General features: G+C 37.6%; 1 protein-coding gene across 2 annotated transcripts in view; it reads left to right on the plus strand.

Moving 5' to 3' along the window:
• The first annotated feature begins 745 nt into the window (after positions 1-745).
• Positions 746-14,105, plus strand: part of LOC121242001 — a 39,217-nt gene continuing 25,857 nt past the window's right edge. The window contains exons 1-3 of one of the 2 annotated variants that reach the window (XR_005935872.1): positions 746-1,108; positions 1,182-1,422; positions 2,132-2,240. The gene's annotated coding sequence lies outside the window, so the exon portion shown is untranslated. The remainder of the gene's footprint in view (positions 1,109-1,181; positions 1,423-2,131; positions 2,241-14,105) is intronic. The other variant, XR_005935871.1, reaches the window with a different exon arrangement.

Consider the following 14,105-nt stretch of genomic DNA (forward strand, 5'->3'; position numbering starts at 1 on the left):
AATTTGACGCATTTAGATTGTCAAAGGTGTACATGTCTAGTTGAGGTGCACGATTCTGTTGGATCCCTAGAGAATCTTATTCAATTGGGGTTTTTCGAATGCTCTAACCTCAAAATTTTTCCAAGAAGCCTCAAGTTGAGATCTTTAGATGAACTTGATCTTGGATATTGCTCAAGCCTTCATTGCTTTCCTAAAATTATGTGTGAAATGAAATCTTTATATGGTTTATGGCTAGAGCATAGTGCAGTGGAAGAACTACCTTTGTCCATTAAAAATCTCACTAGACTTCAGGTTTTATTTCTAAGTTACTGCAAAAACCTTAGGCTTGGGATTAGTTGTTCATCGAGTGAAGAACAACTCCAGGATCTATCGGGAAGTAGTGTGTTGAATTGTCAGAATGATTTCCAATCAGAATCAGATTTCTTTCCAATATCAAGTTTTTTTACCAAGTTTAGTTTCTTAGCCACTTTGACTAATTTAGATCTATCGGGAAGTCAAATTGTTAGCCTTCCCAAGTGCATAAAAGGATTTCTTGCACTTACTGAGCTCGACTTGAGAGATTGCAAGAAACTTGAAGAAATCTCAGAACATCCATCAAATTTAAGACTTTTATTTGTTTCTAATTGCCAGTCATTAGAAAGATTTCCAGATCTATCAAGAGCATTGGAATTCAATGGAAGCCACAATAGATCGCTAGTTTTTTCGGCTTGAAGGGCTGTGACAAATTGCATGTGCAGATTTGGAATTATAAAGTGCCAAATCCATTACTGTGGAAGGTATGTATGTATCTTATCCTCTCTCTCAATTCTATATAGGATGCATGACTTTAAAATAAATGATGATGATGATATTGTTTTAACAGGGACATTATAATGCCACTGTGTTACCGAAAAATGAGATTCCAGAGTGGTTCCAGTATCATAAAGAATTTTTAGAAAATTAAATTGCTAAGAGAGGGGATGATGATGTCCAATTGAAAGGAAATGAAGAATGGGTAATAAATATTGAGGGGCCACACTATTTGGAAGATATCAGCGGGATTGTAATATATGTCATTACATTTTTCAATGAAGTTCTTTGTGATGAGGATTTTTCATCGGAAGCTGAGGTAATCATTAACAACTCAAATTGTGTATGCTGTATTGAATTGACTGGTGAGGACGTAACGAATCGTATCAAAGCCTTTGACCAATATGAAGTATGGATGTGGTACTCTAATTTAGAATCATTTGAGCCAAAGGTTTTGGACAATTTGAGGGTACAACTTCGTATTCCTCCCACTCCAAGTGATTCTCTTCGGGAACCTTTTTCGGTATGGTATTATGTAAGTATGGGAGCCAATGTTGTATACAAGCATGAAAACAGAGCACATAAAAGAAGAAAAATGGATTGAATTAAATGATAGCCCAAGTGGAATTTCAGGTGAGATTTTCGTTTGTTCTCTCTGGTCTTTAAGACTTACTTGATTTGGTATTTGTCATTCATTTATTAGCTCAATGATTTTACCACTCATTTATTTTTACATTTTCAAGAATGGATAAACCTGTCTTTTCTTGATCAAGTAAGAGCTTTGGAGGGAGAATATATTGGGAAATATAGCAATATTTCAATTTAATCTAGAAATATTTGGAAATATATAATTAAGAGTGCTAATTGAAACCTGTTCAAAACTTAATTACCCAGTTTTCAAAAAAACGTTATCAGTGATTAGTGTATCTCTTTGTCCATCAAGCAAGATAGGTATGAACAATATGAAAGATGTGTCATTCATGTTAACTTATGTGTAAAAAGAATCGCCCATGGCAAGTGTGGACACAAACAAGATAGCTTGCATCGATTTCCTTTTCTTGACATTGCCCCCATGAATTTGGTCCGTGAAGTTCAATAAACATATTCCTTCACATATCCACTACTTCTATGACCTCTGCTTAAAGAAATATTGACTTGTTATCTGAGATATATTGTTGCACCATGTTGATACCAATTTATATTGTGGTATAGTGACTTTATCATAGAACTACACTCTTCAAACTTCAATGAAATATGATATTCATGACTTTATTTCATCTTTGCCACTGAAATTAAGGTTGTCCTTTGGGATTTGATGTTAAAACTCTCCTAATCTACACAGGTTGCATTCTTAGTGATCTTGAGAGCAAAATACTCCTAGTGTGAGAGAAGGGTGAAACCAAGTGTTTGAGAGTGAGTTGATTTGTTGGAGCATCAAAAGCCATGGTTTGGTGAGTATTCCTACTCTATCTTTTTGTTAGGTTTTGAATTATGGCATGCAAATGAAGATTTGATTGAGTTATATGAGGTTTAACTTGAAGAGATGCATTTCGGTTTAGATTTGGATTTTTGATTGAATAAATTGTTTTGGGATGAAATTTTAGCCACGACGTGCCTTGATATGGTCTTATATGTTTTATTAATATCTTGAAATATTTATTGAAGGTTTAAATTTGAGGAAAGTAGTATGTCATCATAGGTTTATAAATCAATAACTTGTATTGATCATCCGGAATGTTTCAGTTTCCACTTGTTTGAAGTTTATTTTGTAAAATCTTGGCTAAGTTTAGAAAGTATGAGTGATCAGCATCTAGAAATGCTTTGTTATCAAGATGAGAGTTAGAATGCATGATTTATTTAGGCTTTAAACACATTGACAAAGAGAAGCTAGAAACATCATGCATGCACTCGGTTTTAAGGTTTTATGATGATTTGGTGTTAACCAATGTATAAGTGTTGGGCTAAACTCGTGTGACTTGAACCCAAGTTACAAACATATTTCCAAGATCAGACTTAAGGTTTTTTACTTGATGAAACTTTATCACACATGCATCCAAAGAGGTTATATGCTTGAAATCACAAAAAGGCCCACAAAATGCATGTCATGGGTTGGGTAGATTTTTGTATAGTAGTTGATGGATTCTTGCAATTCTAAGATTATATATGGATTTAGAACATGGAAAATATAAAGTTTGTGAAATTTGGTAAAATTTGGGTCTAAAATGCAAATAGTGAATGTTTAGGGCCTCAGTGGCAATTTTGAGAAATGTCGGAGCAATTTTGTAAATATCATTGTCTAAACCCTTTTGATTTTGAAGATCTTCAATTAACTTTATAATTTCCAACTTAGAATAACACTTATTACAGTCGCACCAAATTACTAAGTACCCGGAAAGAACTTACTATTAGAGAATTTATTTATGATTATTGTATAAATGCCACATTTATTAGTAAATGTCATTTTGAGCTTGAAACATCATATTATACATCATTAAGCATTTGATTACTTGCTTACATGACATGTGAAATTCTCACCGTTTTAACATATTGTATATAAATGTCAATTTTCACATGAAGTTCACTACATATGCACATGTCATGAAGCATAGCATCAAAATAAATTTTTGTCACAACCCTAAAGGCTAAGATGAAGAATTATCATAGTAAAACTCATCTGTCCACTCTAGATTGAGTAAAAATGGAGTGGTAACCCCTAAGTTGACAAAGAACAGTCAACGAGTTTCGAATAGATTCTTTATAAAGAATGTCGGAGCGAAGTTGTATATGGCATCTAATGCAGGCGGCATACGTTTTGATGATATGTTATGATAAAATGTTATGATACCAATGCATTAGGTTACAATGTCTGTAGACAAAAACGTAGTTTCAACATGAGTTGTACTATAGTCACCGACAGGTACTCATACCGCATATAAGGGAGTTGTGACGATATCATATGTTATGTTCATAATGGATTTGATAACTATGAAATTATAAGTTTTTGAAAAGATGAAGTAAAAAATGCTTTCTAAAAGCCAATGTGCATTAAAGCTTTTATGAAAGATGTTGAGGAATCTGGATGCATGGGAGACATACAGATTTTTCTGCATGCGCCTCATGTTTATCATAATCATGCATATCTTATCTCTATACAAATTGGTTGTTTAACTTACCGAGATTTCAAGGAATCTCACTATGGTAGTCCCACTATAATTCGTTCTATAATGGTAGAAGTTGTGTCAGAACCGGCATATGACAAACAGGATGAATGACTTTAGATGGTTGAGGATGAGCTCGATCCTGAGCGGAGGCTGGATTTCATTTTAGCGTATAGAGTAATGGCTCTATACACCATAGAGCGGATGAGAGAATTGATCTGATTTTGAACTTTGATGTAGTATCTATATTAAGGAGATTCTATCTCCCACTTTATATCTATACATGCATTACTATGTGGACCTCTTAAGTAAGACAATATCTATTGTTGGTTAATTGATTTACTGGGATATTTAGTTCATTCTGGCATAAAATTTTTTATAAGTCACCCTTATTACGTTGCGATTATTGTATACTAGTAGTTGTATACTAAAATGCATTGCATATTAATATCCCAACGGGAGTTTGAGAGCATCACATCAGGAGGACTGAAACAGCTTCTTACATGAAATTTTAAAACATAACTAAATTATTAAGTCGATGGATTTTATTCGTATGTTAGCTACTGCAGTTGTTGGAGTGAGGAAACAGCCAATGCACCCCCTATTCCTAGCTATTTCACTTGGGTTGTAACCCTTCCAATTTAATCTCCTAAATAATTTTCAGGAGCTATATTTGTTGGAAATATTTTCAAAATAATTATATATTATATATGTGTTATTAGTAATATTTTGGTATTGTACACCTGGTTTAGAACAGGTTTAATAGTAGTGTGACAACCTAGAATTGATGCTTTCTCAGTATTTTAGAATTATGATTGAGATCCATGATGTTAGTGGTAGTTTAGGAATTGGGATGTATTTTTCTTGGCTTCATCTCATCTGAAATGAACATTATTACTCCACAATTAAGGGCAGCACTGTTCTCATGGATTGATATGCATAACGCATATTTATCGTAATGTCTCTTATAGTAACCTTTCTGGATATTGCACCTATATATATCACTTTGTATTCGATCTATTGGACGTTGGGCTCAAAACTTAGCATAAAAGTGCACCTAGACTTGTAAACTTTGTAAGACTCTGTGTATATAGTATATATGCAGTATATATGCAAAGATTCACAGCCAGGACCAGGCCGGCTTCTTATTTCTTTACAAGCACAAACATATATTATAAGTATGTTTCATAAGCCAACTTGCACCCATTTATGCACTGTTTTGAACTAAAGTCCTTTTGCGTAAAACAAGCATCCAGGCCAGATATCCATTGATTAGCTCTCCCTTATGAACTTTAAGGCTACATTTGAGTAGAAACCGTCGCTTTTCAAAATCCTTCTCTCAAAACCCTCCCAGACTCAGAGTTAGCGAAAGGGGGTGGGAGCTTCTTCTCCTCCCCCCTCATCTATTTTCCTTCCGCTCCCATCTCTTATTGTCTGTGTAGTTTTTTTGGTTTAGTTTTTGTGTTTTTCAAGCCTAATAAAAGGAGGATTGCCGTTCGGGTCTTTCCGGCCGTCACTTTTCAACATGCGCCCCACTAGGACGATGCCCCGCCGCTGATCTTCAAGACCACCGAATCTAGAATCCATCGGAGTGGAGCGTAGACCGCACGTGCTGGAGGAAGTTTCCGGATCTCGTCTGCACGTGTCCATCACGCGCCACCGGGGAGCCTTCTGCCGACGCCACGCTCGGCTTCTCCGGATTCCTCGACTCCGGGACTTCCAAGATTGACTATCGACTTTCCTTCCACAGTGACCAGTGAACTGCACGTGCCATTGCCGAATATATGTGCACTGTTCATTCGTTTTGTTGTTCAGTTTTTGTTTTCTGTTTTTGTTATTCAGTTTGTTCATTTTGACCCGAGTAGGGTGTTGAGTGTTTGGATTGGACGCAATCTGGGGCAAGAGCTAGTCGAGAGAGGCGGACGAAGTTACGGTCGGTGCTCTTGCGTAGGTGCTGCCTGCGCAGTGGAGACTGTGTGTAACGCCCGTCCTTGTGGTGGGTCTTTTTATAAAATATTTTGAAAAAGGACGAAGAGAATTACTGTCCGATTTAAAACTTTTTGCTTTCTTACCAGGGTGCAAGACTCTACGTTTATAAAATAAAAATGTGCTTTTGCAATAAAAGAGGTTTACAGCTGAAAACATCAATTTTAATAATAAAATGCCTCTCTTACATTTGAACCTCGTGCCTAGACTTCCGTGCTCTTCCCCATGGGCCCTGTCTGTCCCGACGCGTACTTCATTTCCTTCCCTATGGGGGGGGAGGGACATACATAAAAACTAAAATGAGTCGAAGACTCATAAGCATTACTTCATGCAGTTAAAATATAACAACGTAGGTTTTCATTCATGCATTCATCATTCGTACATATTATACATACATGCATGCGTGCATACGTGCGTTCATTTGAAAACGTCACTGGACGGGATTTTCCTTTCTTTTCGTAAAATGTTTCACCCGTCAGTGCCTTCATTTCTGCAAGAGTGCAGTGCCTTCATTTCTTAAAGTGCATTCGTGCATGCGTACATACGTACATACATACATTCTTTCTTTTCACTTTCATAGGCAGGTACACACTGTTACGCCCCTTGTGTTAGGGTTAGCGGCTTTTGGACCTGGATCCCACCCGTGGCCACAGATTAGGAATCCCTTTTCTTAGGGGGCAGCACTGGGTGCACTGCCAGTACTACTTACCTGGCATTGCAATCTGCCCATTCATTGGTACCCTTTCATTCATTCATATGGCCGTTACGTGTCTTCATACATTTCATGCTTTCATTCATTCGTTCATACTAGCTCTGAAGAGCTGGAGCTTTCATTCAGTTATTTCTTAGCTCTGAAGAGCTGGAGCTTTCATTCAGTTCTTTCTTTCATTTAACATGATAAAACATTTCTTTTCATGAGAAAACATCATTTCGTGAGCATGGGCTTGAACGTCCTCTTTCATGACGTCCACGAGCATCACCTCGCGGCATTCACAAAAGTATCAGTTCATACCGTCCATAAAACATAAAGCACAGGCTCAAACTTCGCCTTTCGCGGCATTTGTAAACATCACCTTGAACGTCGGCCTTCGCGGCGTCCACGAGCATCACCTCGAGGTGCTCACAACAGCGTCGGTCCGTATGATCCGTGAAGGCGTTGGCTCAAGCTCGCCTTTTGTAAATTTATATCAGTTCGTTTTCTTTGAAAATACATACAATAGATACATCTTATAGTCATCCATTCGCATGCGTACAATTAATAACTTTGGGTGCGTAAAAAGGGGCTTTCATGGAGGGTCGTACGTACATATACGTTTGAAAGCATGGCATCTTCTTTCGTAAACATTTTCTTAAAGAGAAGAGCTTTTCGTTTTCGTTTCTTAATTTCTAGAAAACTCCAGAAGGGCATGAACATAATACTTACCTGGACTCCATGCTACTTTCATACCATGCAGTCCATTCATGCGCGTGTCAGCTGGCAACCTACATGCATACATAACCTTAACGTCATTCTCTATCTAATGCATGAGCAACTTAAACTATAAATAGAACTACACTATATTTGGAACACTCTCCTTCTATCTCTTGCACTTACGTGCCCTTTACTACGTTAAAACCTCATTCCCATCCATACAAGCCACACGGCTCTAAGCCAACTCTGAGGCTTAAGTATCGTGTAACTATGCTTAGGACAGATTACCCATTACATATGGTGAATCCGTCTGGTACACGTGTCTCGCCAGACTACACATGTACCTTACCCCTGTATCACTTAAGATCAACATATAACATGTTGATCACCTGCTCGTAGGGATGAGGGTCATATTCTGATACCAACCTTCTCTTAACCCGGCCAGCATGACTCTTCATGCTAGCCGTCCCTTCTTACAGTTCATCCCAATACTTAGTGCGACAAGACTCCATTCACAACTACGCCTTATGTCACATCATATAGCTCAAGACTATTCCCAAGCTACACAGTGACCTTGTCACATCACCTGACATACCGCTACGTCATTTCTTACATCAACTCTTAACTCATCACGAGTACGGTTCCTCACGTACTCTCGTAACATCGTGACATCTCGTCACGTGCCAGTTACGCCATTCCAAAGCTAACTCCTTATCCATCATAAGCATGACTGTCAATAATCACTTCACTTCGTAACGTTGCCCAGTCATGCTTCCGCTGCGTACTCTTATACTTGTTCTACTACTTCACGCATATTCCTAACCATAAGTCCATCACGGTGACACTTGTCATCATAGACTACAGGCTATGCCATAACTACTTCGGGACACTGTTCCAAAGTTCCCGACACTACTCATCACGTTCCACGTCCATCAACCACAACCATCCTTATCTCTGCGACACGTCACACGGAGTGTCACTGCCTCGTGGAGTACACTCCATGTATACTCTCTTTCCACACGCTACAACCTATCATCAATATGGCATACCCGCCATACGATGCATCACTCTACCACATGGAGTACGCTCCTCGTGTACTCCATTCATACACGCTACGCTACATCACCACTACGGCATACCCGCCGTATAGTGCGGCACTCCATTACATGGAGTACATTCCACATGTACTACCTTCATACCCGCTACAACCCATCATCAATATGGCATACCCGCCATACGATGCATCACTCCATCACATAGAGTACACTCCGCGTGTACTCCCTTCATACACGCCATGACCCATCACCGTTATGGCATACTTGCCATATGATGCATCTCTCCACAGCATTGAGTACATTCCACAAGTACTCCCTTCATACCCATCACGCCACATCATCATTATGGCATATCCGCCACATGGTGCATTACTCCACCACATGGAGTACACTCCACATGTACTCATCCCGTTCCACAATACGCCAGGAGGGTATATTTTACATATACTCTCCTTATCTCACACTACGCCACACACAGAGTACACTCAGCGTATACTCTTCCCATTTCACATAACGCCACGCCATTCATACAGCACATGCCCCACAACAACACTGCACAGCACAGCACAACCACACCATAATTACGGCACAACTCCACAACTGCATTACACAGCATAGTCCACAACACTTCACAAATACGCCCAACACTTCACAGTATATCACACCTCCATACTATACAGTCAATCCCCTAATACTAACAGCACAATCCACAACCCAGTTCACTAATCAATATCTAACATAAATAACGAGAGATAGAGGATTATACCATCGACTGAATAACCCGTGCGTTGCTCGCTGATCGTCACAGTCGATGACGTTGGAGAGGTCGTACGTGGCAGCTAACCCACATACGTTGACTGTTTGGGCGTTTGGATAGCTAAGTGTGGTCTTGGAAGGGTGAAGGCCCTGTGTTGGTGGCTATGAAGGGCGGTACACAGCGTACCTAACCATGTACAGTGGCAGTCAGTCACATGCAATGACTGTCCATCACGTGCAATGATTACCCACCACGTAAAGTGGTGGTTTGGACCTAGGGCTTAGCTAAGGGAAATGCGGTGGATCTCGTGGTGGCGTCGAGGTGGCGCCACGGTGGCTCACGGCGGCGGATCTGGCTGCACAGTGGAGGAAAGGCCGTGGGAGAGTGAGAGAGAGTGTGCGTGCATGGGTGGCAGATCGGGGTCATGGGAGGTTGGGTTGGCTTAGTGGTGGCCTGAGGATGCCGGAGAGGGTGGTTATCTGCCGTGGGTGGCGGCGCATGGCGGTGGGGGACGCACAACCCGTGAGGAGGAGACCCGTGCATGGAGGAGAGGCCATGGGCCTCGGGTCCAAGGGAGGAGGTAAGGGGAGGTCCACGGTGGTGCTTGGTGGCCGTGGGAGCTGCGCACGGCAAGGCACGGTGAGGAAATGGGTTAGAGACCCATTTCGGGTTCTTGCCGTGGAAGGAGAGGGAGGGCTGCGCATCAAGGGCTGGCTTCGATGGAGGATGATGGCCGGCAGGAGGAGAAGCTGCCGTGGGAGCGGTGGCGCCGTAGGACGGCGCACGGCGGCGCTACGTGCATCAAGCCCATTCGGGCTTTGCACTTCCAAGGGAGAGGAAGAGAGAGCGTGAGAGGGAGAGATCAGTGGGGGTGTGCTCGCCGGAGGAAGGGGGAGCTGATGGTGCCAGCGGTGAGGGCTACCAACGCATGGCGGCGCCGGGCTGAGGCATGGAGCATTCGGCGAGGGAGGTGGACGAGCTACGAGGAGAGAGAAAGGGCTGGGGAAAAGTGAGGGAGAAAGAGAGAGGGTCTGGGTTTATAATCCAGCCCCTTCGTCTTGGTGTCCTCAAAACGATCTAACGATGAGATATTAAAACACTGATTTGAAAATACGTAAACGTTAACTTAATTAAAAGCACTTAGAGGAATTAAGGTTAATATTATTTTAAACTAACTTTAGTTTATAAAATAATACTTCTTCATCATTAATAAATGATGAAGTCTTATTTAATATATTTAAAAGGATGAACCATTTAATTTAATTAAAGCTTTCAACATAATTTAAATCTCATAATATTTTAAGTACCTGGAATCATTTTAATAATTAATATTAAAATGATCTCCGATAATTATAATATTTTGGACAATTATAATATTTTGGAGCTTTTCAAAATATTATAATTGTCTCTTTTAAAAACAAGTTTAACTCAACGATACTGGAAACACCTTATATAAATATTTTCAGTACATTTAAATACTGGGCGTACTTTAGAAGTCACCTAATATCTCGAGAGTCACGTCATCATGGTTCGGCACACATGACGATGCTCGTAGTCGCCAGAAAGAATGGCAGACTGTTGCATAATTCTGTCATCGGAATTTGCTTACGTCCAAAAGGAGGAACCTTACGTAAGAAAGAGAAAAGCTTATGTAAGAAGAAAGGAACGGGGGTTACACTGTGTGTCCGTGCGTGAGCTGGGTGCTCGTGTCGTCGGGGCTCGATTTGCCGATGCTTGCAGTAGGCGAGACGTCTAGGTTCCGCTAGTGCTTGTGGCTTTGTAGTTGGTTATGTGTTTTTATCTGTAGTTTTTTTTTTATTTTAGTTAGTAATATAATTAAAAATAGGCTATTGGATTTAATGTCCATAGCAGTGTCTCGAATTCTTCCTCCCTGAAAGAACAGAGGGGGTCGTGAATTTTGTTTTTACAGAGCGCTTTCTCTATTAGGAGAGAGTTTTTAGAAGTTAAGAGAATATCTGTCTCAAAGGAATTTGTGTGTGGGGAAGCCCTAGAGCTGATGCGTAGTTTGGCTTATAGTCTAGATTTTTTATGTATAAGTCACATTTGTAAGTTCGGTTTATTAATGAAACGAGTCTGTTTCTTTTTTAGAAAAAAAGTTACATTTGAGTAGTGAGATGATTTTAGATATATTGTAAATAGTAATGAAAAAGTAATTATAAAATATTAAATAATATTAAAAAGTATATAAAATAATAATAATAATAAAATACTGAACAATATACTCTATTATTCCAATCAGCCCTTAGAGCACTCCCAATGGATATTGTATAATACATTTTTCTCTAAAAATATAAAGAAATGCTCTCAAAACACCCTCCATTGGATCTTCTATTTTAAAGCCATTTTTACATTTTGCTACATGACATTGCTAGATGTAGAGGATTATATTCATCAATGTAAACATATTTAATTAATTTCTCACTCCTCCTCCTCTTCTTTAGTACATTAGTATGTTGTAAATATTCATGTCCACTCTTGCATTGGAAATATTCATGTCCACCCTTGCGTTTGAAAGAGATCCCAAGGTTCTCATTCGTGATGTAAGTAACTATAATTATTCAATTGGATTTGATTACAAAACAAAATAAAATAAGAATATTTTTATTATACAATTTTTTTTATTTTTAAATCAATTTATATTTTACTTTAGCTTATAAATTTAGATTAATTTAAAATATAATATAATTAAATGACATTGTATATAAAAAGAAATTATAAATATTAAAAGATACGAGAATATTATTGATGGTTAGAAAAAATATTTAAAATGAATAAAAAATATTAAAAAATATAATATTTAAATAATATAAAAAAATAAATAAATTGATGTATGATATATTCTAAAAATTAATATATAAAATAAAAAAAATATATTTTAATAATATATTTTAAAACAAAGAATGAAGAAGCTTGAAGTGCTCTTAGTCATGATTATATAAGAGTATTTATAATGATTTGCTGTAAACAACTTAAAAGGAAAGGATAAGTACATTTAAAAAACTGATATTGATTGCTCGGTTTGGAACTCATTATGTGATGTTTTCCTACAAGTGGTCAGCCTTTTTTTTTTTTTTTAGGGAATGGGCAGAGGTCAGCTCTTTGATTGCCGTAATGGAGTGATTTGTTGCGGTGCTGGTGCGATTGGTGACTTGTCCTGTTTTTTCTTTTATACTGGTGGAAAAGTCATCGTCAATTGTATATTTAATATTAAAAAATTTTATTTATAGTCTTTATTTAAAGATTGTATGTATAGATTTTTTATTAAATAAAAATAAATATTATTTTAAAATAAATATTTTTATAATTTTAAAAATAAAATTATTTAAATTTGTATTGCAGTTTCAAACGAAGACTGTACGTAGCGTGCTCTTTAACGATGGACGTAGCTACTGAAGATATTACATGTTGTGTCGGTGGAGACGTCTCATTTCTTCCTTTCTAGGTTTTTAATGTTACTTTACAGCCTACTAAACTTGACTATCCTAGCAATTAGATGGAATCCAGTTTGTGGTTTTCAATGTCTGACACTGGGTGTGTCCCATGCCATCATCATTGCAATTTGGCTACCCCAAGGGGCAGGTTCGTGAGAAGATTAGCTTTTCCCTGTGAAAAGGAGAGTGCTTTTCACAGGCTTTTGGTTCGAAGTGACTGGGGGCAGCAGTATCGCCATGCCAATACTTATAATTTGTTTTGAATTTTCTACAAATGTAATGAATTTTTGGATTTTCTATATCTGTAATGAATCTTGAAACAAGTAACGTACGCGTTTACTCACCTTTCTATAGACATAAAACCATAGGGCAGTGCTCTATCGATCAACGAAAACATAAGTCCATTAAAACACTAATCGGCACCTATTTAATATCTCATTTTCAGTCTAGATAGATCGAAACACAGTGAAAATACTTTAGAATTATGAGTGAGATTCATGATATTAGAGGCAGTTTGGGAATAGGGATGCACTTTTCTTGAGTTCATCTCTTCTGAAATCAACATTATTACTCCACATTAAAAGATAGCGTTGTTCTCATGGATTGATATGCATAATGCATATTTCTCGTAATATCTTTGTATTTTATGTTGTTTTCTACATAAATGCACCTAGACTCCTTTAAACACTCCATATGGTATATATGATAGACACTCAGAACAAGGTCTTCTTATGTCTTTTTGAGAAAGTTCTTTTACAATACCTAAACTTGTTTATATATTCAGCTTCAAGCAGAAACGTAGCATGTTTGACAAGCCAACTTGCACCCATTTTCACGAATTTTAGCTAAAGTGCTGCGTAAAACAACCATCGATATCGGATATCCACTAAGTCCCGTTTAGATGTTAAATTAAATTGAGATGAATTAAATTTTTTATAAATAGTAATAAATTGAGATAGTAGAGTGAGTTTTATAGAGCCAGATATTGAGTTGAATTGAAATGGGTTGAATTCTTTATGAATAATAGTGAGTTGAGATGATGGAGTGAGTTTTATGAGATCTACCTAAGATAAATTTATATGTTTGGATATTAAAATGAGTAGATGTATTTATGAAAAGTTAAAAAAAATTGTGAGTCACACATGTAAAAAGGTATTGAGTTGAAAAATATTATGGATTTTACTTGTAAATAGATTTTGAGTCGAGTGATATTTAGTAATTTATGACTTATATATTTAGATGTTAGGATATAGATCGACAACGAACCCAATTGAGATGAGTTAAACGCATTCAAGGATCCAAACGAAATCTTAAATTATATTTGAGTAGTGAGGTAATTTTAAATATTTTGTGAATAGTAATAAAAAAGTAATTATAAAATATTAAATAATAATAAATAGTAATAAATAATAAAATACTAAACAGTATATTCTATTATCTGAACTAGCCCTTAATCATATGATTATATAAGAGTATTTATAACGGTTTGCAAGCTGT

Source organism: Juglans microcarpa x Juglans regia, chromosome 8D, assembly GCF_004785595.1.
Source record: "Juglans microcarpa x Juglans regia isolate MS1-56 chromosome 8D, Jm3101_v1.0, whole genome shotgun sequence".
NCBI lineage: Eukaryota > Viridiplantae > Streptophyta > Magnoliopsida > Fagales > Juglandaceae > Juglans > Juglans microcarpa x Juglans regia.